The 24,399-nt window shown below is 37.7% G+C and overlaps 1 protein-coding gene and 1 long non-coding RNA gene across 14 annotated transcripts in view; one reads left to right on the forward strand and one right to left on the reverse strand.

The window, feature by feature from the left end:
- The first annotated feature begins 14,783 nt into the window (after positions 1-14,783).
- The window catches only part of LOC118280227 (fatty acyl-CoA reductase wat), a 51,740-nt gene continuing 42,124 nt past the window's right edge, over positions 14,784-24,399 (forward strand). Inside the window, exon 1 of the mRNA XM_035600132.2 lies at positions 14,784-14,951. The gene's annotated coding sequence lies outside the window, so the exon portion shown is untranslated. The remainder of the gene's footprint in view (positions 14,952-24,399) is intronic.
- LOC126911995 (uncharacterized) lies at positions 14,996-21,088 on the reverse strand. 13 transcript variants are annotated; one of them, XR_007706590.1, is made up of 7 exons: positions 19,464-21,087; positions 19,088-19,380; positions 18,831-18,931; positions 18,673-18,751; positions 18,360-18,517; positions 18,044-18,201; positions 14,998-17,809 (listed from the first exon to the last, which is right to left on the reverse strand). It is a non-coding gene; the product is annotated as an uncharacterized LOC126911995 (long non-coding RNA). The 13 variants fall into 13 exon arrangements; XR_007706595.1 differs by lacking the exon at positions 18,673-18,751 and having other exon boundaries at positions 14,997-17,809; positions 18,044-18,280; positions 19,464-21,088; XR_007706594.1 differs by lacking the exon at positions 18,673-18,751 and having other exon boundaries at positions 18,360-18,596; positions 18,752-18,852.

Genomic DNA, 24,399 nt, shown 5'->3' on the forward strand with positions numbered 1-24,399 from the left:
AACAAGGAACGAATTTCAACTTTCACTACCGTAAAAACGTTATAAGTACATGTCATTAGCATTCGAATTACGACTCTAATGTTACGTAATAAAGTGTAAATTTTTCTGCAATGACTAATGCGTGTTGTGGTCTTTTGTAATTGCTAGGTATCCCATGTGTTTGTCATTTCATAACTTTTGAATTAAGTACTCAAGGACTTTTGTTTTAAATACTACTTTCTCCCATTGATTTAGAGTCTATATTTGAGTGATTAATAAACTCGTATTCCGAATGTGTGAGTTCCCATTCACTTCTTAGAATCCCTTACCCTTGAGACCTATGTGGGGTGATTAATACAGTCAATAATATGCCTTACAGCTTTTATTTTAAGGTGTAATTTCAATTTGTAGGAAATTGCACTTAGAACTTTTTGTAGTGATTGATTCATTACTTTCATATTCCGTGAAAACATTGAGTAATAGTGTGTGGAGAGATTGCGGTTTTTTTATCGATATCGGTAAAAAATATCGACAAATACATAAAGTGAACTACCAAATTTAATTAAAATAATGAATTGCATGCACTTTTTTCTATACAGGAATTATTATTATTATTTCGTAAGAGAAAGTTGAACTTAAAGAAACATAAATTTAAAAATCACGTCATTACGTAATGACATTCATTTAAGTACCTCTTTGGTTTAATGGTTAACAAAACGACTGTGAAAAACATAGATACTGGGTTCTTTTCTATATGTCTATGTTCAAACTAAGTAGGTATACTTGCTTAGCGATTTAGGAGTGAAAGCGACACAAACAAAGCAAATGAAATTACTTCGTCATTACCCATTATATGTATAACTAGCTACTTTCGCGCGGTTTCACCCGCTCTGCTTGGCTCCTATTGGTCATAGCGTGATGTTTTATAGCCTTCCCCAATAAATGGACTATCCAACACAAAAAGAATTAATCAAATCGGACCAGTAGTTCCGGAGATTAGCGCGTTCAAACAAACAAACAAACAAACAAACTCTTCAGCTTTATAATATTATAGTATATATTAGTATATATTTAGGGTTAATTTATAAGGAGTGTACGGCTGTTGTAGCAGTTATGGCTAAAATTATTGGCAGTTAACTAAAGGACCAGAGAGGTATACTGTGGTAATGTTTTTTTTTCTAGCCAAAATCATAAAGTAGAAGTAAGTATGGGAGAGTCATGCCTCAGCACGAATGGGCCGGCTCGATCGGAGTTATACCACAGCCTCAAAGAAAACCAACGTGAATCAACGCTTGCGTTATGTTTATTTGTGTGAATGAGGTTACCGGAGGCACCCCTCCTAATCTTCCCGATCTTCCCTAATAACCCTTAAATTCCCAACCTCTAAGCAAAAGGCCGGCAACGCAATTGTAACGCCTCTGGTGTTTCAAGTGTCTATGGGTGGTGCGGCGGCGTCTGTTTGTTTACCGGCTTATACAATAAAAAAAAACTTATTATGATAAAATATTTGTCTGTCAAAGGCCTAAAAATCCGGTGATGTAAAAATTTGACAATGGGTCTGACCAAGAACCAACATTTGGACCAATGCCAGGAGAAAGGACTTATTTATAAAAGTAATGGGTTTTATCGATATAAGTGGTTTCCCTCACTATCCTAAAAGTTTTCCTACAGCGGAAGAAAGTCCATATTTTTGCATAGCATTTAATATGCCTACATAAAATCTATTATATAATCATATTCACATTAGCTCATGACGATACCTAAGTACGTGTGTCGCCTGGACAGTCAACCTCGCTACATCCTTGTTGACTGGACATCTACACTACATGAGCTGCTGTTTACATGTGACCGTTAGTTCATGACGATACCTAAGTACGTGTGTCGCCTGGACAGTCAACCTCTCTACATCCTTGTTGACTGGACATCTACACTACATGAGCTGCTGTTTACATGTCATTGTGAACATTTATTGTATTTATTACATCAGTTATTTCTTCAATTGCAAATCAACGCCATCTATTATTGTGATCATAAACTATGACTACGAACGTTGACTTTAATAATATTGAACATCATTGGTGAATGGTGACAGTCAATTGTCACTATGTCGTAAGTTTCTCAATAGATGTCGCTACGTGCACGAACATATTTTGAGTATTTTTTATCGAGTTTCTTGTTGTAGATCAAGTCATTTATTTTTTGCAGACTATGCTACTTATTACAATGTGATAACATTAAACTTTAACACGTTTTTGTACTACCTACTTAAGCGATATTAGCAAAAACAAAGCTGTTGACTAGGGCGCCTGCTCTTGAAACCAATCTCAATACAATAAAATCTCAATATTAATTCAATGTCAAAACTATACAACCCCAATCGTTGCTTTTAAAATAGCATTCAGAGTACGGAATATAAAGCCAAACTCAGTACCATTTAGTTCATTCAATATCCACGCAATGCGGATGCACTGGGCGCTAGTGTTGCAACTTAAGTGTACGAACACAATATCGATGTCGATCGATCGGAATTGGGTGATACTCGGTGAAAAATAAATTATTACAACTTTTCAATACAATAAAATATTAAAAAATAATCACACTCTCATTCATAAATTTGATGAACTACTTAATTTTCGATTTTTTCTAGCTAAATTTCTAGAAATAAGTCTGCTATTTGACGTCAAAAACTTATAACGTCATAATAGAGTATTTCATACAAAGTTCATAGAAAATATCGTTTTTGACGTTTCGAAAAAAGTATTGATTTGAAGGTACTCTATAGAATGCGGCCGTATCTAAGTGAGGAGTTGCGTGTGCAGTTGGTTGAGTCATTGGTGTTATCCAGACTAAACTACGCGGACGTGGTCATTGGGCCCAGACTGCTTTCACGGACTGAGCGACTGATACAGAGGGTTCAAAATGCTTGCGCACGTTTTTGTTTTAAAATTCCACCAAGGACACACATAACACCTTATCTAAATAAAAACGGTCTCTTAAAGATGAAGTCGCGACGTAAACACCACCTGGCATGTCTCCTCTTTGGTGTGATTAAGTATAAGTGTCCGGCGTACCTCTACTCGAAGCTGTCGTGGGTGAATGCTCACCGGCAGCGGGAGGGTAGACGGTGTGCGCAGCAGCTGGCCATACCGCAACACAGATCGGCTGCTTTTCGAGGTGGTTTCCGGTATGCAGCATCCAAGTGTTGGAACAACATACCTCCGCCAATTGGGGACCTGCAAAGCATTTATAGTTTCAGAAGAAAGCTAAAGGACTTTTTAAGAAGCTCACAAATCGACAATGAATCAATAAATATTGATTTGTCCTTTATTTAAATTGACTTTATTTTATTTTATTTTATTTATTTAGTTTTGTAGGTTCACATGAGTATGACATATTTTTTTATCTTAACTTATTTATAATCTGACATTTTCTTATTATTAAAATCTAAAAATCTAAATACCATGTATGAGTGCTATGTAGCAGCAATGCGGGATACAATAAGTCTGGTAAACTTACCTTCGAGTCCCATGTTGTCTGCGGTAGTTGTTGGTGGATTGCCGTCCTGTGCCACCCTTGTATTTTCTTGTATTTTCTTACACCTTCCACGCTCGCTCTTCCGCGCACTGTTATCTAGACATGTACCTACATAGTCTAGATAATTTATTCGTTTCCATGGGGTAATGACAAAGCGACCACTTTTACGGGTAGGAGTCAAATGAGTGTCGTGCTGCGGGGTGACCTTACGATCGCGCACCTACCCACAATATTATGTTTTTCTTTTATTATGTTCTTTTTAATTGTTATCATTTATTTTTATTTATTTATAGATGTATTTTAAAATATATGTATGTATGTTTATTTTAATATTCTCATTTTTATGTTTATTTATTCTGTTAATTTATTTTACTATATTACTTGTGTATTGTTTTGTGCGTTGTCTCCGTCCGTGGGTCACTGCAAGGGGTGCCAACTGAAAATCAGTGCTGGGTACTTTCGGTGCCCAGCTCATACTGAGGTGGCAACCCTTTTGGCTTGGGCACGTTGCCACCTTGTTTTTTTTTCTTTTATCAGTTGTGTGTTTGTATGTGTTTTTATTTTCTATATAATTTAAGTAGTGCATTTTTTTGTGTTTTTTAAATGTATTAATTAATTTTACCATTTTTTTTTTCTATTTTGTGTTTTGTTTTGGTGCATCGTGCCCGGTGCCGAATAAATGATTTTTCTTTCTTTCTTTCTTTCTTTCTTTGATTTTGACTAGTAGGAAACATGCCTGTCTACACATGCAACACTAGAAGTATCCACAACTGCATTACCGATTATGTAGGAAACCATGTAAATTGTGCCGTAATATTCAACGGTATTTTTTAAAGAGAGTCTTGAAAATTACGACATTTTTATTAAAAACGTGGGTAATGATAGTTCGGCATCCGGAACTCTTACTTACCAAACGAAACATAGCCTTGTAAAGGGGCTTTACCGGAATGTGTGAGAGCCGTGAGTCAATTGAATAGACCGGACTCAATCAATTCAATACTCAATGCCTTAATAAAACTAGGTAAGACTGAGTCCAACCGTTAGGGTAAACCACAGATGGGACCCAGTACCACAGATGGGGCCCAGTAGGGCTGATGCCTGATCCGGAGCTGCGGACTACCAAGCGGGTTTACCCCGGTTCGGGCTTGAAAAGCAGGAGTTGAAACGGGTGGTTTTTAGTCAGTAAGGGTTAAGGTAAAGTAAGGTTACACTCCCTCTCGCCTCGCCTAAGGCGGGAGAAATCATTGGATGACTTACCCACCTTAAAAAAAACCTTTGGGTAAACGTGTTCTAGAGTGGAGACGTATAGGCTATAGTGTAGGGCGCCCTCCAGCCCTCCAGCTAAGTGGAGTGGCGATATCCGCGAGGAGGCTGATAGTGGTTGGAGATGTAGAGCTGTACATCGAGCTCACTGGCGTGCCATTGGAGAGGCCTATGTCCAGCAGTGAACGAGACCAGGCTGATGACGATGATGAAACTAGGTAAGTGTTACCGGCCTTTTAAGAAGGAATACGCTCTTGTCTTGGAGGCGAAGGTGGATTAAGCCGAGCGCCTTTTTTATGGGATAAGCACAACCTCCCATACTGCTGCAACTCCTGTGCACCAGGATCTATACAGTAGATACAAACACCGGAACACTGAAGTCCGGCGCGTCCCAGGGACATGAATGACTGTCTTGGATTCTGCAACGAAATAAATCAGAAGATATTATTAGAGGAGAAGAAAAAGAAAACGATAGTTTCCACTTCCCTCGGTGAATTTAATGCAGGAGACAGAATGACTTAAGTCTTGCGCTCTAAGCAGGCACCTCATTGGCGCCCTTAATTTTTTCATTCTATGTAAAGAAGAAAGAAAGCAGGGCTGATGTCGACCCGGAGCTGCGAACTGCCTGCGGGTTATTGGGGCTCCAGCTCGAAAAGCAACAGAAGGGACAGGGTGGTTTTTAGTCAGTAAGAGTCTGACACTTTCTCTCGCCTCACCCAAGGTGGGATAAGTCATTGGATGATTTTCCCCCCTAAAAAAAGGCACTTGTCTAGTTTGCGTTAGGGAAAATACCGTAAAACAGGTTAAATAGAAATCGAGGGTTGAATAGATACAGGAATGGAGTAAAGACTAATATAGATGTTAGAACATTTATTCACCCCTTTCTGTATTTATTCTCATAATATTATATAATATATTAGTCTATGATTCACCCTTCGAATTTTATTCACCCTGTTTTGCCGTTACAGCTCTGTTTTTACTTTGTAGTAATTTACTTTCTCCATTTTAAATTACTTTTAATGAAAAGTTTGTTACATGTATATACAGCAACGATAATACATCGGTATTTTCCTTTAAATTAAAGTTGAAGCGAATAAATTATTGTGTTCCAATGTAGAGGTCAGCTGTTACAGCGTGAGTGAATACGTAATATGAAATGGATCTAAATTTCAAATATATTACGTTTGATTTAGAACAAAGGTCAAGTAACAGGCATTCAATACGTATATCTTTCAATTTAATACCTTTCCAATTAAAAATATAAGCCCGCTAGCGTCTACCAGCGGCTTTGCCCGCATTCCTGTGAAGTAAAAAGTAGCCTATGTGTTATTCTGATCCGAAGCTGCGGGCTACCTAGCGGGTTTACCGGGGCTCCAGCTCGAAAAGCAGGAGTAGGAACGGGGTGGTTTTTAGTCAGTGGGTCCAGTAGGGCTGATGCCCAATCCGGAGCTGCGGACAACGTAAAAGGTTACCGAGGCTCCAGCTCAAAGCAGGAAAAGAAACGGGGTGGTTTTTAGTCAGTAAGAGTCTGACACTCCCTCTCACCTCGTACTCATTGGATGATTTACCCCCTTTTAAAAAATAATATGTGTTATTCCAGACCATAATCTATCCCTGTTTTTTTTTTTACAGAAGTCAAAGAGTTACCAATTATATAATTATGTATATAGCAGTTATGTTATTATTTACGTTTTCCGCATACACATTACCTCCCGCTATATAAATTTTTATTTTAGTCCAAGGAACATTTCTCTCCCAAAAGCGCCCCCACAACTGCCGCGTCTCTGTGTTTGATGGCCATTTTCAGGTTGTAGTCCATAATTCATAATAACCGATTCCTTCAGCCGTTTTCACGTGATTGTGTTACAAAACTACATATATTATCTATATATTAATACGTGATGCAAAAACTTTGGACCCCTTTTTACGAAAATTGCGCGGATGTAGGAGCATAAAATTTGGTACACTTATAGTTTATGTGTAGGAGAAGTGGAGAACGCCAATAGTTTTCCTGTTCATGATGCACTGGAATATATTAATTTGCGTTTTACAAAACTAATAGCAATTAAAAAAAAAGAAAGCTCATGGACGTATGTATTCTGCCCATCCTCACCTATGGTGCACAGACTCAGGGTTTGCCAGAGAGCCATGGAGCGCAGTATTTTAGGAGTCCGATTCACTGCTATACAAAAAAAATAAAAAAATCTGCGGCAGGGATTTTGTTAATGGTTTTTGTTAATACTCATATTAGACCTTCACACTGCATGCTTATTTATTTTTGATTCGCTCTGGTTATTGAGATAAACGGAACTAAGAAATAATTAAAAATTTCAAACATTATGGTTCATTGATTTGGTTTCACTTACGTTTGTTATCTTTTCACGGATTTATTTGCAACAACTTAACTTTATAGCTATCAGACCCTGAAGTTATCAGTTATAAATCGGTTGTTTTGTGTTAAAGTGAATTTTTCCTTTCAAAAACATGAGTTTTCCACGTAAACCTTGTTTAAACGATCCTAACAGTTTTTGCTTTATTTGTGGCAAGTTTAGTTTACAAAAGCAAAGAAAAGAGATCAAATCAAAGAGTTTGTAAAAACAAATTTTTTTTTGTTTGTTGGATCTTGCAAAAGAGATTGTCCTGACAAAGTAAATAAGAGAAAATCCCAAAGAAAAAGTTTTTCATGATCTTCATTTATTTATTCTAGTTAAAGGTACCCCAAACTATTATTGTTTCGTGTATTTTTGTAAAGATAAACAATAAAAATAGGTTTTAAATACATCTTTTGGCCCATTTATTGAAGTATTTTATGGAAAATGTTAGAAGCGTTAATCTCAAAAAGTGGAGTCAATTTGACCATTCTGGTATTTTTCCCGTTATCAGCACACTCGTCTTATACAAAATCGACTTCAAGTATGCCTTCCGCAAAATGACTGTATAGCAGCGGACAGAATAAGAAACTCTACACTGCGTTCCAAAACTCAAATCGCTGACGTTGGTCAAAAAGCCGCAAGCTTGAAGTGGAACTGGGCCGGTCATGTTTGCCGCATGTCGGACGAGCGGTGGACAAAACTCACTACTGAGTGAAGCCCACTCAACGTCAATAGGCGTCGCGGCAGGCCCAGAAGGAGATGGCGGGATGAACTCGATTCCTATGAAAAGGATTGGCCACAGAAAGCTTTACAAAGAGATGAGTGGAAGGAGGGTAGGGAGGCCTTTGCCCTGCAGTGGGACGACCATGGCTAAAAAAAAAAAAAAAAAAAATAGCAATTTGTTAAATAAAAATTATCCTTGAACGTATATTAAGTGGTATTGTAAATTAAATCATATATGGTCGAATTTCGACCACTAGGCGACCACTAGTTAGCATAAATACCTTTTGTCACGTGCGTCAAAGAGCCATTAGACTACAACAGGTGGAACTGGAGTCCACTAGTAGGGCCGCGGTTGTATACGACAACAAAATTTAGTTAGCCACCGGGTCTCCGGTCCGAAGCAGGAGTAGGAACGGGGTGGTGTTTAGTCAGTGAGAAACTGACACCTAATCCAGGGCGGCAAGACGTTTAATGATTTCCCCCTCAAAAAAAAAAACGCTTTTTTTCCGAATCGGTAGCCAGAATACGTCCACTACTGAAGGGGTTACCCCGTGCTATAAATCGACATCTCTGGATGGATGTGTCAATTGGGTACTATCCTCGGTCAAAAATAAATTATTACAACTTTTCAATACAATAAAATATTAAAAAATAATCAGACTCTCATTCAGATGAACTATTTAATTTTCGATTTTTTCTAGCTAAATTTCTAGAAATAAGTCTGCTATTTGACGTCAAAAACTTATGACGTCATAACGCACTATTTCATACAAAGTTCATAGAAAATATCGTTTTTGACGTTTCGAAAAAAGTATTGAATTTGACTAGTAGGAAAGCAGCCTATTTTTAACAGAAACTTCATGTCAAATGTCTGATTGTAGACCACAGATTTTGAATTGAGATTGGTCATTAATTTCTGGCTAACAATTAACAGAGACCGGACAGTAGTGCTCTCTAATAAATCTGAACCTTTTAAACTGCGATCTCCTATCTGCACTAGAGTTTATGGCAAACCCCTCTTATGTCTGATCCCGGTTTACCGAGGCTCCGGCTCGAAAATCAGGAGGAGGAACGTGGTCAGTAAAAGTCTGACACTCCCTCTCGCCTCGCCTAAGACGGAAGAAGACATTAGATGATTTTCCCCCCTCAAAAAAAAAACCCTCTTATGTAGAGAAGGCCCATAGTCCAAAACTGGATCGTAATCGTAACAGACGTATGAACTTTTTACCGACTTCACAAAAAGGAGGAGGTACTATGTTCGGCTGTTTGTATGTTTTTTTTTTTTTTTTTTTTTTGTATGTTTGTTCATCGAATACTCCGTCAATTGTCGACGGATTTTCAAAATTATTTTTTGTTCGAAAGTAGATAGTTCTGAGGTGGTCCCATTGTCACCAAGTAAGGATCTGATGATGGGATCTTAGAGAAATCGAGGGAACTCCTCAAATATTATAGGGAACTATATAGTGATTTTGGTATATTCATCTAGAATTGAAGCATTTACAGCCAAAAAGTAACCTTTGAAGAGGTGGAACTGATGAAGAAGACCAGAAATGGCCAATGGAACTTCATACTCACAAGAAATCACAATAAAGTTATACTCCGTCAATTGTCGACGGATTTTCAAAGTTATTTTTTTGTTCGAAAGTAGATAGTTCTGAGGTGGTCCCATTGTCACCAAGTTAGGATCTGATGATGGGATCTTAGAGAAATCGAGGGAACTCCTCAAATATTACAGGGAACTATATAGTGATTTTGGTATATTCATCTAGAATTGAAGCATTTACAGTCAAAAAGTAACCTTTGAAGAGGTGGAACTGATGAAGAAGACCAGAAATGGCCAATGGAACTTCATACTCACATAGAAATCACAACAAAGTTAATTAAGTGACTGTGACAATACAAATAAATAAAGTAGTTATTGAGATAGAGAATTTTAACCGACTTTTTAGTTGCGATACTGAGTATCGCAACTAAAAAGTGTGAAATAAAATACTTTTTACAAAAAAATTAACCGACTTCACAAAAAAAAAGTTAAAAATAACTTTAATTTCGGAAGTCGGTGTAACAAACAAATAATACCGAGAAACACCGACTTCCGAAATTAAAGTTATTTTTAACTTTTTTTTTGTGAAGTCGGTTAATTTTTTAAAAAATGCTTTTATTCAAGTGCGAATATTATTAAAATGTTCAGCCTTGGTATTCTTAGTGCCTTAATGTCGAGTAAATAAGTAATAACTAGGTACACTCACATCAGATTGTGTAACCAGTATAAACTGACCGTCGAATGTGTGGAAGAATCATACAAAGCGAGACCATGATAAACTGGTTTTGTATGGCTTTATGTGCCGTCTGTAATATGTACATAAGTGTACATTTCCGTGATCAATCTACATAATGTAACAATATATTTTTATTACGCTTGCTTTGCTTTGCATGTTAAACTCTTAATTTCGCTTAAAAAAAAAAATATTGTCACCAATGTTGCCGGTATGTTGTTAAAATTTAACTTTAAAAAAAGTCCTAATACTATAAAGTTAAAGTGGTAAACGAACAGACGGATCACCTGATGGTAAGCAATCGCCGCCGCCCACGGAAACTTGAAACTCCAGTGGTGTTACAAGTGCGTTGCTGGCCTTTTGGGGATTAGGAATTTAAGGGTTGTTGTGGAATCGGGGATTGGGAAGATGGGGAAGAGGGGTAATTGGGCCTCCGGTAACCTCACTCACACAACGAAACACAACGTAAGCGTTGTTTCACGTCGGTTGTTTGTGAGATCGTGGTATCACTCCCGTCGAGCCAGGTCGAGATCGAATAGGGGTGAGAGTGAGCATATTGCCTTTATATGTATAATTTTCTTACATAGGACACATTTTCAGGTTCCAAGCTAAGTATGTCCACATAGGGCCCAGTAAGGCTGATGCCTGATCCGGAGCTACGGACTACCTAACGGGTTACCGCGGCGCCGGCTCGAAAAACAGGGGTAGGAACGGGGTGGTTTTAAGTCAGTAAGAGGCTGACGACTCCCTCTCGCGTCACCGAGGCGGGAGAAGCCATTGGATGATTACCCCCCAAAAAAAGCTAAGCTATACAACGTGTAACAAAAAGGGGGTATACATATCAATTGCACGGTTTCTAGATAGCATAACAAACGATACGGGAAGGGTTTTTTAAACTCAAGTTTTCATGGTTCCAAGTTACGAATTTTTGAAATCGCGCCGCCGCTCGAATCAAAATTAGTTAGACAGGTACTAGGCGATCAGATTGACAGAAGAAATGTTTCGTAATATTACCGAGTGATCCCTGTAGTGTTGCGACACGTTTGTATGATTTGAAATCAAGAACCATGCGATACCAAGTATTTGGTACAATTTTTTTTAAAACGTATTTTAAGCTGAAACTTCGTGTAGAGATTCTATTCAACCTGTATTCATCAGCGCTTCTTGATGTATATGGGTATTTTGTTACACGTATAAAAAGAAACTGTATGTATTCAAAAATGTTTTCTCCGACCTGAGAACCGGATTCAGGACCGCTATAAAACACAACTTTTATTTTTTCATGACACCAGCAAAGGTTAGCAACCGGTTTGTATGAACTAGGCTCTGCCGCGCGGTGTCACCCGCTGTTCTGCTCCTATTGGTCGAAGCGTCATTTTTAACACGTTATTATTAGATCGATCTGTATGTATGTATCTAACTATGTAATCAAATCTAAGTAAACTTATTAAACAATCTTCTAAAGATTGTAGGGTTATGAAAATTGGCAGTTGTTTATAGCCTATTAGCCTTCCTCAATAGATAAGCCTTCCAAATAGATTTATTCAATTCGATCCAGTAGTTCCGGAGATTAGCCGCGATCAAACAAACAAAAGTGTGGGACAAAACATTTGCAAGTGTGGGAGAGTCACGAATGGCCCGGCTCGACCGGAGTGGTACCACGGCCTCACCGAAAACTGACGTGAAACAACGTTGAAACTTGCGTTGTATGAGCGAGGTTACCGGAGGCCCAATTACCCCCCGTTCCCCATCTTCCCAAACCCTTAAATTCCTCAAAAAGCTGGCAACGCACTTGTAAAGCCTCTGGTGTTTCGGGTGTCCATGGGTGGCGGTGATTGCTTACCATCAGGTGATCCGTCTGCTCGTTTACAGACTTATACTATAAAAATGTTATCTTTTATATTAATATTACAAAATTGAGATCTCCCACTAGATGGACCGACGACATCGTTAGAGTGGCGGGGAGCGTGCGGGGAGCCAATGGATGCAGGTGGCGGCTTGTCGTTCTACGTGGAGGACTAAGGGGGAGGTCTTTGTTCAACACGTACCACGTACCGTACCTACTTCACGGACGTCTTGAACAAAGGATGATGATTACAAAGTTGTTATCTTAGAACTTCAAATATCTTCTTCTTGGGAATCTACATTAAAACCCACTTTTTTCCTTAGTTTTTCATCAAGGAAAGGTTAGAGGAAGAATTGGAAAAAAATATTTGTTACATCATGCTATGAATTTTAATCTGTTTATAAAAGAGGCTCATTGTCCAGCACGGAATGAATTTGTTCTTTTTAACCCCCGACGCAAAAAGAGGGGTGTTATAAGTTTGACGTGTCTGTCTGTCTGTCTGTCTGTCTGTCTGTCTGTGGCATCATAACTCCCGAACGGATGCAGTGATTTCAATTTAGTTTTTTTCGTATGAAAGGGGACTTATGTGCGAGTGTTCTTAGACATGTTTGATGAAAATCGGTTGAGCCGTTTTAAAGTTATGGGCGGTGAAAGTGGGGAGATTAGCCGAAGGTCTGCAAATATACTGGGATGGGGTCTCAAATTAAACCGCACTGAAAGAAGATATTGAAAGATATTATGTTTTCGTATTAAAAAAATAAAAAATTAAATAAAAAATAAAAATAAATAAAAATTAAATTAAAAATTTAATAACAAAAATATATTTTTTTTTATTTAACGTTTTATTATAAACAAAAAATCTTGCACCAATATAATCTTTAGCCTACTTATAGAAACAAAAACTAGTAATTAATAAGTAATAATGTATATAGTAAGTATATGTAATATACTAAGCCTAACTTAACCTAACCTACCTATAAAAAGTATAAAATAAAAAATTAAATTAAAAATTTAAAAAACCCCCGACATAAAAATTAATTTCCCTTTAAAAAGTAAAAAATAATAAAAGAAACTTAATCTTAAAGTACCTAAGAATGTACTAATAATTCTAAAAAAAAATACGTCTCGTTGGGGGACCGCATTCATACGGACTGTACACCGCCGTACTTAAACATCAATTTACTTTAATGTTAAAACCAAGCATGTGATACTTATGAACAAATCGTAGATAAGTAAAAAATAATTAGGAGCGGTCCCCCAACGAGACGTATTTTTTTTTAGAATTATTAGTACATTCTTAGGTACTTTAAGATTAAGTTTCTTTTATTATTTTTTACTTTTTAAAGGGAAATTAATTTTTATGTCGGGGGTTTTTTAAATTTTTAATTTAATTTTTTATTTTTTATGGGATAGGTCAGTTTATATTGGTTTTTTATTATATGATTTGTAGTGTATTTTAAACTAAACTAAAAATATACATATATGTGGAAAATCCATAAAAAGTCGAGTATCTATATGGTACAATAACATAGTGTATGTTTGTATCGTATTTTGATCTAGAGTGCGGTGACGTCATACAGAGGTAGACGCGGGTCGTGCGCGGACGCAGAGTTGTAGCACGTTCGGACCAAGTTATTTATAATAAGAAAAAAAATAACATGAATTGATGATTCTTTTTTATTTAATTGGTATATTTTTAGGAGAACATTTTTAGCTGTATATTTTTTGTTTTGCTTGGTTATTCAAATTGGATTTTGAAAACAGTTGACGGATTTAAAGACGACGATTTTGAGAAATGATTTATTAAAAATCGTATTTTAAATGTGGTGCCTTACATCTCGCCTCGTGAGAGTCTGTATTTCACAATGCCCTGAGACCCTCAAGGAAGAAGAGGATCGCGTTCCCTATCTACGTTAATAGTGTTCCCCAAAACTTAACCTATATTATTAAAACAATAATTTATTATTTTGCAATACGGCTGAGCCTAAAAGTAGCTCTGCGCTATAATTTGACTGCACGGTTGGCGCGGTGGCTGGGTAACTGGCTGCCGTGCAACAGGTAGCGGGTTCGATTCCCGCACGGAGCAACTCTTTGTGTGATCCACATGTTGTTGTTTCGGGTCTGGGTGTCATGTGTATGTGAACTTGTATGTTTGTAAACGCACCTACGACACAGGAGAAAATCCTAATGTGGGGCAACGTTATAAAAAAAATATCCTGTGTCGTGGGTGCGTTTACAAACATACAAGTTCATCCGAAATCATATCATACCTAGACCTGGAATCAAGAAGAATCAAACGAGTCCAGTCTTTTAATTAAGGAGATCCTATGGCTACCTTCCAGCCCCATCATCAGATCAGCCCAATATTATAATAATATCGGGTTGTCTACCGATTTACACATGCATATAAAATTTTAGCTTAATCGGAAAAAACTTGCAAAATTTTTACAGCACGGTTAAAGCGGTGGCTGATCAACTGGCTGCCGTGCAACGGTTCGATTCCCGCACGGAGCAACTCTTTGTGTGATCCACAAATTGTTGTTTCGGGTCTGGGTGTCATGTGTATGTGAAATTGTATATTTGTAAACGGACCCACGACACAGGAGAAAATCCTAGTGTGAAGCGACGTTTTTTTTTTTTTTAATAAAAGTAAATTCAAACATGCAGAAAGACAACGGAACAGGTGAAATTAAATAAAAGTGTGAAAAAAAATCGACGCTCTCTGCTGACAAGCCAAAGGTTGCGCACGCCTGGCCTTTATGCCATAATCCTTATTCGACAGTTTGTTGCGCACACGCAGCCTAGTACTGAGCCATCCTTCATGGCAAGCTGACGAGTGTTAACCACAATAATAATTATTTCATAAAAATAATTAATTATTATTAAAAAAAAGTACGCAAGTACTTTACTTGTAGTGATAATAAAAAAAAGGAAATTGTGAAAGAAAAAATTCGTAAGGTAAGTCAAAATTATTTTCGATTTATTTTTTTTACTTTTATTTTACTTTACTCTAAAATATTTCCTTATAGGTAAATCCCAAAAAAAAAATATTAAAATAACTCTTTTAAGAACAAACAAAAAAGAAATATTTTTTATACAGGTACATAATAAAATATGTATATATGTATAAATGAAAATTATTATTTTGGGTATATGTATCGTATGTTAACGGTCATTTCAATATTACAAACAGACACTCCAATTTTATTTATTAGTCTAGGAAGCTCTGTCTACTCCTCTGTAGGGCCAAAGTCGTAATGATTAATGAAAAACCGACCTGATGCTGAATGCTTGCTTTTACCAACCTCTTCTAAATTTTACGGAACCCCTCATCTAAGATTGACTACATTTTGCTTTTCACCAATAAGGGGTTCGTTTAGGTGGTCCCTTAAGCTAAGTAAGTCTCTGTTAAGAGCTGGTTTAGGGGGAAAACGGCTATAATATCAGCGATTCCTTTATTATTTTACTTTCTTAAGGGGTGAACACCATTCAATGTCTTCTCCCACCTTGAGTGAGGCGTGGGAGTGTCAGACTCTTACTAACTAAAAACCACCCCGTTCCTACTCCTGCTTTTCGAGCCGGAGCCCCGGTAAACCCGCTAGGTAGTCCGCAGCTCCGTACAAGTTAGGGATTAATTTAGGTGTTCCCTCACGCTAAGCAACACTTAGTTAAGAGGTGGTTTACAATTATTGAAAACAGCAGATTTTAAAACACAAATTATAAGCTCTATTTCTACTATACTATATATGTATCTTGTATGTATATTTGCTGTTCGTTAGTCCCGCTAAAACTCGAGAACGCCTGGACCGATTTGGCAAAATTTTGGTCTTGAATTATTTGTGGAAGTCCAGGGAAGGGTTAAAAGGTGAGAAGAAGAAATATTTGAGGCGGTACTATGGTTGCCTGGTCAAGTGGTTTTACGATATTTTTAGAACAGCGTGATGGTACAGCCGTGTCGTAGGAATGTCTATCCGTCTTACTGGACGGATCTCAGTAACCAGTTTTTGTTGGAAACTAGTTTCATCTTTATTTTAGGTATAACTAGGTAGGTATATTAGTTAAAATGTATATCTTCCAATATACCTGATGTATCATATTATGTATCTTATGTCTCATAACCTAACGCGTCTTATATAAAAACCTCAAAGTCAAAGCCAAGGTCAAAATCAAAGTCAAAGTATTTATTTGTCACTCATCTTATCTTACTTCTTATTTATATTTGTTTGTGTGTATGTTTGTTACACAATAACGTCATAATGGCTGAAGGGATCAGGATGAAATTTGGAACAAGGGTAGATTATGGTCTGGAATAATACATAGGCTATTTTATCCCACGGGAACGTGGGCGAATTTGCTGGCAGAAGCTAGTTGCTCATATAAAAACTATTAGTTTATATGTATAGAGTATAATATGTATTAAATTTGTACCACTGCTATTCTACCACTGGGTAACATTTGACAGAGACCAAACATCAGCGCTCTCTGATAAACCTGAACCTTTTATACTGCGAATAAACCTCTATAACCTTGTATAAACAGGAAATCTACTTCGATCAAAAATACGACTAAACACATATAAAAACAAAATCGTACCTAATTATTGTAGGTAGGCAATAAAAATATGATAATTATGGAAGAATTAAAAATTATATTTATTTTTTTAATTATTGTCATAATAAACGTTTAGGGATGAGCTATTTACTCCGCGAAAGCGCTTTATTTAGCACTGGTGGAAACGGAGTCAGCTAACCTATGTTTTTTAATGGAAAGATACGTATTGTTGGTGCATGCTATGGATGGTTTCCCTACTATCGATTCATCACACACTCAACCTAGGGCTTTAGTCCTGGGGACGGAGCTATGTAGGTTGTATAGCTCCGTCCCTCTCGCACTGCTCAGTGATCGACCATTCTGACACAATTGTAATAGCAGACTAAGGCCCCTGCGCATCTTCCTCGCACCGCTACATAGCTTAGTATCAGTGGAAACCGTCACATAGTTTCACAGCTTAGTTATTACATCTTCATAGCATAACAACATAGGACATCCCTGGTAGAAAAACATCCTTTGTATATTACGTTCAACAAACAATTTTTTATATTTACCAAAACGTGTGGTTATTATTAATAATTTTCAATTAATCAGATTTACTGTATATAACATATATATACTTACAATACAACATTGACAGTTTCAAATTAATTATTCACAGAAAAACAATGTCACTTACCAGGTCTCGAACCCGTAACCCCGCGGTTAATGAGCCCGCACAAACCACAATTGAAAATTTAAATTCAAATCGATCGACTTAAGTAGATATTGTAATAAATTATAAACTCACGCGCGTATTACTGTTTATTTGGAATTTGGAATTTGGAATCACCATTTTCATTTGTAACTAAGTAAATTAAAAAACAAAATAATATTAGCTTCTGCGCCATCAGGAGAAATGGACATATCTAATGAGCCAAAACTCCACATTATGTTTGCTAGTAGGTAGGCAGTCCTAGGTTCCATCAGCCACCTTCCAATTCCATCATCAGACCAGTTCGATGGTGCCATAATATTGTATTGTCATCCAATCTACACACAACTGCCTAGTTTCGCGATGATACAACCGTTAGAAGTGGGTGTCATTCAGATACTTAGATTTTATTATATAGTTCATTACAGGTTACTTCTTTAGCTTCCACCACATTCATACATCTGATGGTATACAGAAACTACAGAGCGCCACCTACTGCGCTCCTTACATACTTATTTAGCTTCCATCACATTCATACATCTGATGGTATACAGAAACTACAGAGCGCCACCTTCTACGCTCCTTACATACTTTAGCTTCCATCACATTCATACATCTGATGGTATACAGAAACTACAGAGCGCCACCTACTGCGCTCTTTACATACTTATTTAGCTTCCATCACATTCATACATCTGATGATATACAGAAACTACAGAGCGCCACCTACTGCGCTCCTTACATACTTATTTAGCTTCCATCACATTCATACATCTGATGGTATACAGAAACTGCAGAGCGCCACCTACTACGCTCCTTACATACTTATTTAGCTTCCATCACATTCATACATCTGATGGTATACAGAAACTACAGAGCGCCACCTACTACGCTCCTTACATACTTATTTAGCTTCCATCACATTCATACATCTGATGGTATACAGAAACTACAGAGCGCCACCTACTGCGCTCCTTACATACTTATTTAGCTTCCATCACATTCATACATCTGATGGTATACAGAAACTACAGAGTGCCACCTACTGCGCTCCTTACATACTTCTTGAGCTTCCATCACATTCATACATCTGATGGTATACAGAAACTACAGAGTGCCACCTACTACGCTCCTTACATACTTATTTAGCTTCCATCACATTCATACATCTGATGGTATACAGAAACTACAGAGCGCCACCTACTACGCTCCTTACATACTTATTTAGCTTCCATCACATTCATACATCTGATGGTATACAGAAACTACAGAGCGCCACCTACTGCGCTCCTTACATACTTATTTAGCTTCCATCACATTCATACATCTGATGGTATACAGAAACTACAGAGCGCCACCTACTACGCTCCTTACATACTTTAGCTTCCATCACATTCATACATCTGATGGTATACAGAAACTACAGAGCGCCACCTACTACGCTCCTTACATACTTATTTAGCTTACATCACATTCATACATCTGATGGTATACAGAAACTACAGAGCGCCACCTACTGCGCTCCTTACATACTTATTTAGCTTCCATCACATTCATACATCTGATGGTATACAGAAACTACAGAGCGCCACCTACTACGCTCCTTACATACTTCTTTAGCTTCCATCACATTCATACATCTGATGGTATACAGAAACTACAGAGCGCCACTTACTACGCTCCTTACATACTTCTTTAGTTTCCATTGCATTCATACATCTGATGGTATACAGAAACTACAGAGCGCCACCTACTGCGCTCCTTACATACTAATTTAGCTTCCATCAAATTCATACATCTGATGGTATACAGAAACTACAGAGCGCCACCTACTACGCTCCTTACATACTTTAGCTTCCATCACATTCATACATCTGATGGTATACAGAAACTACAGAGCGCCACCTACTACGCTCCTTACATACTTATTTAGCTTCCATCACATTCATACATCTGATGGTATACAGAAACTACAGAGCGCCACCTACTACGCTCCTTACATACTTATTTAGCTTCCATCACATTCATACATCTGATGGTATACAGAAACTACAGAGCGCCACCTACTACGCTCCTTACATACTTATTTAGCTTCCATCACATTCATACATCTGATGGTATACAGAAACTACAGAGTGCCACCTACTGCGCTCCTTACATACTTATTTAGCTTCCATCACATTGATACATCTGATGGTATACCTACAGAAACTACAGAGTGCCACCTACTGCGCTCCTTACATACTTATTTAGCTTCCATCACATTCATACATCTGATGGTATACAGAAACTACAGAGCGCCACCTACTGCGCTCCTTACATACTTATTTAGCTTCCATCACATTCATACATCTGATGGTATACAGAAACTACAGAGCGCCGCCTACTGCGCTCCTTACATACTTATTTAGCTTCCATCACATTCATACATCTGATGGTATACAGAAACTGCAGAGCGCCACCTACTACGCTCCTTACATACTTTAGCTTCCATCACGATCTGCTACATATAGTTTTTAAATTAAAATACACGTGTATGAACATGCCTTACACTTATATTTACTTTTTAACATTTCACGGCCAATCTGAAAGGTTTCCGGTCATTATGAAACCTTGTTATTAACATTCTAGTTTAAATTTAAAATATCTTTCATTTGTTTTATGCATCAAAAGCACAAGGTTGCTTGAAATACTTAGTAAAATATAACGTACTATATATTAAGCATGTATTATACATATAAACATCCCCTTGAATTACTCTATCTATTAAAAAAACCGCGTCAAAATCCGTTGCGTAGTTTTAAAGATTCAAGCATACAAAGGGACATAGGGACAGAGAGAGCGACTTTGTTTTATACTATGTAGTGATTACTACCCCTAATCTTACCGCGGGTGTTCTAAGGTCTGACTAAGAGACTACACATGTACAGATGTAGAGCGGGCAGCAACAGCTCTCTGATAAACCTGATTTTGGGATGAGAACACATGAACACATCTTAGAGAATCTATAATTATTATATTAATTAGCTGACCCGTTCAACGTTGTTTTGTCTAATAAATTATTTCTAATTGTATGTATTTTTAATGCCACATTATAAAAAAAAAACCTCAAAAACTTTAAAAAAGCAGTGGGTGATAAATTATATAAACACGAAAAAGTTTCCATAAAACAAATGTCTCAATCGAGACTCAAACCGGTAACTTCAAACCCCAATTCTTGAGTAAACTCTAAAATAACTTGTCAATAATCAAATAATTTCATTTAGCATATCATACCCGACCCGGGAAACGAATTTAGACCCTTTGCCCTTTACTCAGCAGTTACGTCACACAGTTCATTGCACGTTTTTGTCAAAAGCCGCTATAATTTAGACTCACGGTCAGACTTGACATTTAGTAGTTTTTTTTTAATACAAAACTGGTTTTAAAACGATAACCAGTTTGGTCAAAAACTTTTCCGGATTTTTGGTTTTAAAAAATTACAATAACAAACACATTATGTATTCGTTTATACATATATGTAGGTATTAAAAATCGTCAACAGCCCATAAGTGGCCACTGCTGACCAAAGGCCTCTTCTCACACGGAGAAGGTTTGAACAGTAATCACTACGCTTGCTCAATGCGTTTTTTATGATATTTTTTAAGGGGGGAAAATCATCCAGTGACTTCTCCCGCCTTGGGCGAGGCGAGAGGTAGTGTCAGACTCTTACTAACTAAAAACCACCCCGTTCCTACTCCTGCTTTTCGAGCCGGAGCCCCGGTATGCCCCGGTATGCCCGGTATAATATAAGCCGGTAAACGAGCAGACGTATCACCTGATGGTAAGCAATCGCCGCCGCTCATGAACACTCGAAACACCTGAGGCGTTACAAGTGCGTAGCCGGCCTTTTGGGGGTTAGGAATTTAAGGATTGTTGGGGATTTAGGGGTAGGGAAAGGGGGATAAATGGGTCTCCGGTAACCTCACTCACACATCGTAAGCGTTGTTTCACGTCGGTTTTCTGTAAGGCCGTGGTATCACTCCGGTCGAGCCGGCCCATTCGTGGCGAAGCATGGCCACTACTTTTTATGCGAAACGCGGGCGAAACCGCTGGCAGAAGCTAGTTATACAATAAGAAACTATGTACTGACACACATCTTGAATATACCTTCGGGGAATCACAGAAACACAGACATACATACTATGGCATTTTAAATCATTAATAACACATTGTTCATAATAGTACTTCGATGCGGGTTTTTCACTAAAATCGTGTGGACTTGATTACTGTCAGTTTATAATGGAAAATCCTTCGTTATGAAACAGTAATCATCGACCTATAGGTATATCTGTACCTATACGTAACAAATTTGATTGTTTTTGTAGTATTTTTTGCTATTTTAGACCGTAGTATGTACCTATAAATGTAATGTAAGCTAGAGAAGTACATACATTTAAACACGACTGTACATTTAATCGTGAGGAAACCAGGGCGCTTACTCTTGAAACTCAATGTCAATGCAATTTCAATCCAATAAAATCTCAATAACTATGATGTCAAAACTATACAACCCCAATCGTAGCTGTTACAATACCATTCAAAGTACGGAATATAATGTCAGACTCAATACCGTTTAGTTCATTCAATATCCACGCAATGCGGATACAATGGGCGCTAGTATTGCAAAACAAGAGTACGAAATTTCACAATAGCAATGTCGGAATTGGATTCAAGAGTATGCTTCCTGGACTTATAATTATAAGTTTGAAATCACCAACGCCAATTAAGTGTGGGAGAGCCATGGTTCTGCACGAATGGGCCGGCTCGACCGGAGTGATACCACGGCCTCACAGATAACCGACGTGAAACTACGCTAACGTTCTGTTTCGTTGTGGGTGAGGTTACCGGAGGCTTAATTACTCCCTTTCGCAATCCCTCCTCAACAAACCTTAAATTCCTAATCCCCAAAAGGCTGGCAACGCGCTAGTAACGCCTCTGGTGTTTCGAGTATCCATATGCGGCGGTGATTGTTTACCATCAGGTGATCCGTCAGCTCGTTTACCGGCTTATACCATAAATAAACTACCCCTGTTCAAAATTCCACATAGATCAATGAATGAATATATTCTTAATCAAGGTGACCGCAACATGTTTTTGGTATCATTATGTCTCATTTTCAAACCGAATTAATTTCCGCGCGGAATTTAACAAATTAAAATAATTAATATAAGTTCCTGTTTCTTAAAGTTGATAAAACCTGATCTCACAATTTGAAATAATCTACATGTATCTGCTCATTAAAAATTACAATCGCCTCGACAGGTAATCTTATATCTTATTGTGATCAAATGTATACCAATATTATATGGGCGGGAGTAGGCATTAGCGTAACAGTGTTCCACCGGAGCTAAGGACTACCCAGTGGGTTTACCGGGGCTCCGCCTCGAAAAGCAGGAGTAGGAACGGGGTGGGTTTAAGTCAGAGTCTGACACTCTCTCAAGGCGGTAGATGTGTGGTAAAAATTCCACACTCCCTAGTCTTTTATCCCTAAATAGCTAGGCGCCTTTTGAAGGTTTCCCCCGTCATCAGAAAAAGGCTATGGTCTGGAATAACCTTATTTAGGATTGGAATTCAGGTCTGGAATATTTCCTCCACAGAAAAGACGTGAGGTTCTCTCACATTTTGACTTGATTTATCTGGACTTTAAAAGAGACTATGACCTCTGAGTTTGTATCGGCATTTGTTCTCAGAGTAGTCCGGCCTCATCTAGAGTTTCTTTTTTATAATTTTAAACGTGTAAAAGTGCTCTTTTGTAGCCTATTTACAGAAAATAAAATGATTTCAACATTTCATTAACACATAGGCCACTTTTTATCCCACAGTATCGCGGGTGTATCGTTTAAATATGAGTCACAGTGAACCAAACATGGTCACTGAACCAATTGTTCATAATCGTTTAACCTCTTACATAACTACTAAGGTTAAATATTAACTACGCTCTCTGAATGTTAACTACTAATCTCATTGTTTTATTCTATGTACAGTTAGACCACCCAGTTACAAAACAGACCGACTTTTGGCGGCTGTTTTTTTTTTTGAGGCGGGAATATCATCCAATGTTTTCTCCTGTTTTGGGCGAGGCGAGAGAGGATGATGATTTATTTTGAGCTGGAAAATCATTTAATTACTTCTCCCGCCTTAAGAAGGAATGCCAGACTCTTACTGACTAAAAACCACCCTGTTCCTACTCCTGCTTTTCGAGCCTGAGCCCCGGTAACCCGCTGGTAGTCCGTAGCTCCGGACTGATGTGTTGTGATGTGTGAGAGTAGTCCGGTGACCTCGTGTTTAGCAATAGGTAATGTTTGTCTGTCTGTAATCACTATATACAGTTTGTCATAATAATATCATGTTTGTTTATTTACAATGCCAAACTACTTATTTCATACCCAGTTAACTGCGACGTTATTTTTGTATTTCCGTATTATTCTAGTTGTTTTTCTTTTTATAAAACTAGCTTTGTTCCTACAGTTTCGTTTGCATATCATTTTTTTATCGTATAAGCCGGTAAACGAGCATGCGAATCACCTGATGATAAGCAATCGCCGCCGCCCATGGACACTTGAAACACCAGAGGCGTAACAAATGCGTTGCCTTTTGGGGGTTTAGGAATTTAAGGGTTGTTGAGGAAGGGGGGTAATTGGGCCTCCGGTAACTTTAGGCCGCGTTTCCATTGACGCGGAGCGGGGCGGAGAAGAGCGGTGACGAGCGGTGAAAAGTGGTCAGTGTTTCCACTGACGCGGAGTTGGGCGGAGAGGAGCGGTGAAGACCGGTGAAAGCGGAGTGGAGTGAGGCGGAGCGGAGCATACTTTTGGAATCATATTGAGAGATTGCCCATGTCTAAATACAATAGACCCTTTATCGATCAAATATCGCAATCGATATTTTTATTTAGAGTTTATTGTTTTTTTATATGATATATTAAACGAAATAAGATTTACAAATATATTTAATTTTGTCATTAATTAACGATATTTCGATTTCGACATTAAAATAAAACTAAAAGAAAGTATTTTCTCAATTGAAAGTTATGATTTACTTGAATATCAATTATCATTAACGACTATTTGAGTAACGACTGTTTAAGAAAATTTCAAACATCAATATAACATTGAAAATAAA

Source organism: Spodoptera frugiperda, chromosome 21 (genome assembly GCF_023101765.2).
Source record: "Spodoptera frugiperda isolate SF20-4 chromosome 21, AGI-APGP_CSIRO_Sfru_2.0, whole genome shotgun sequence".
Taxonomy (NCBI): Eukaryota; Metazoa; Arthropoda; class Insecta; order Lepidoptera; family Noctuidae; genus Spodoptera; species Spodoptera frugiperda.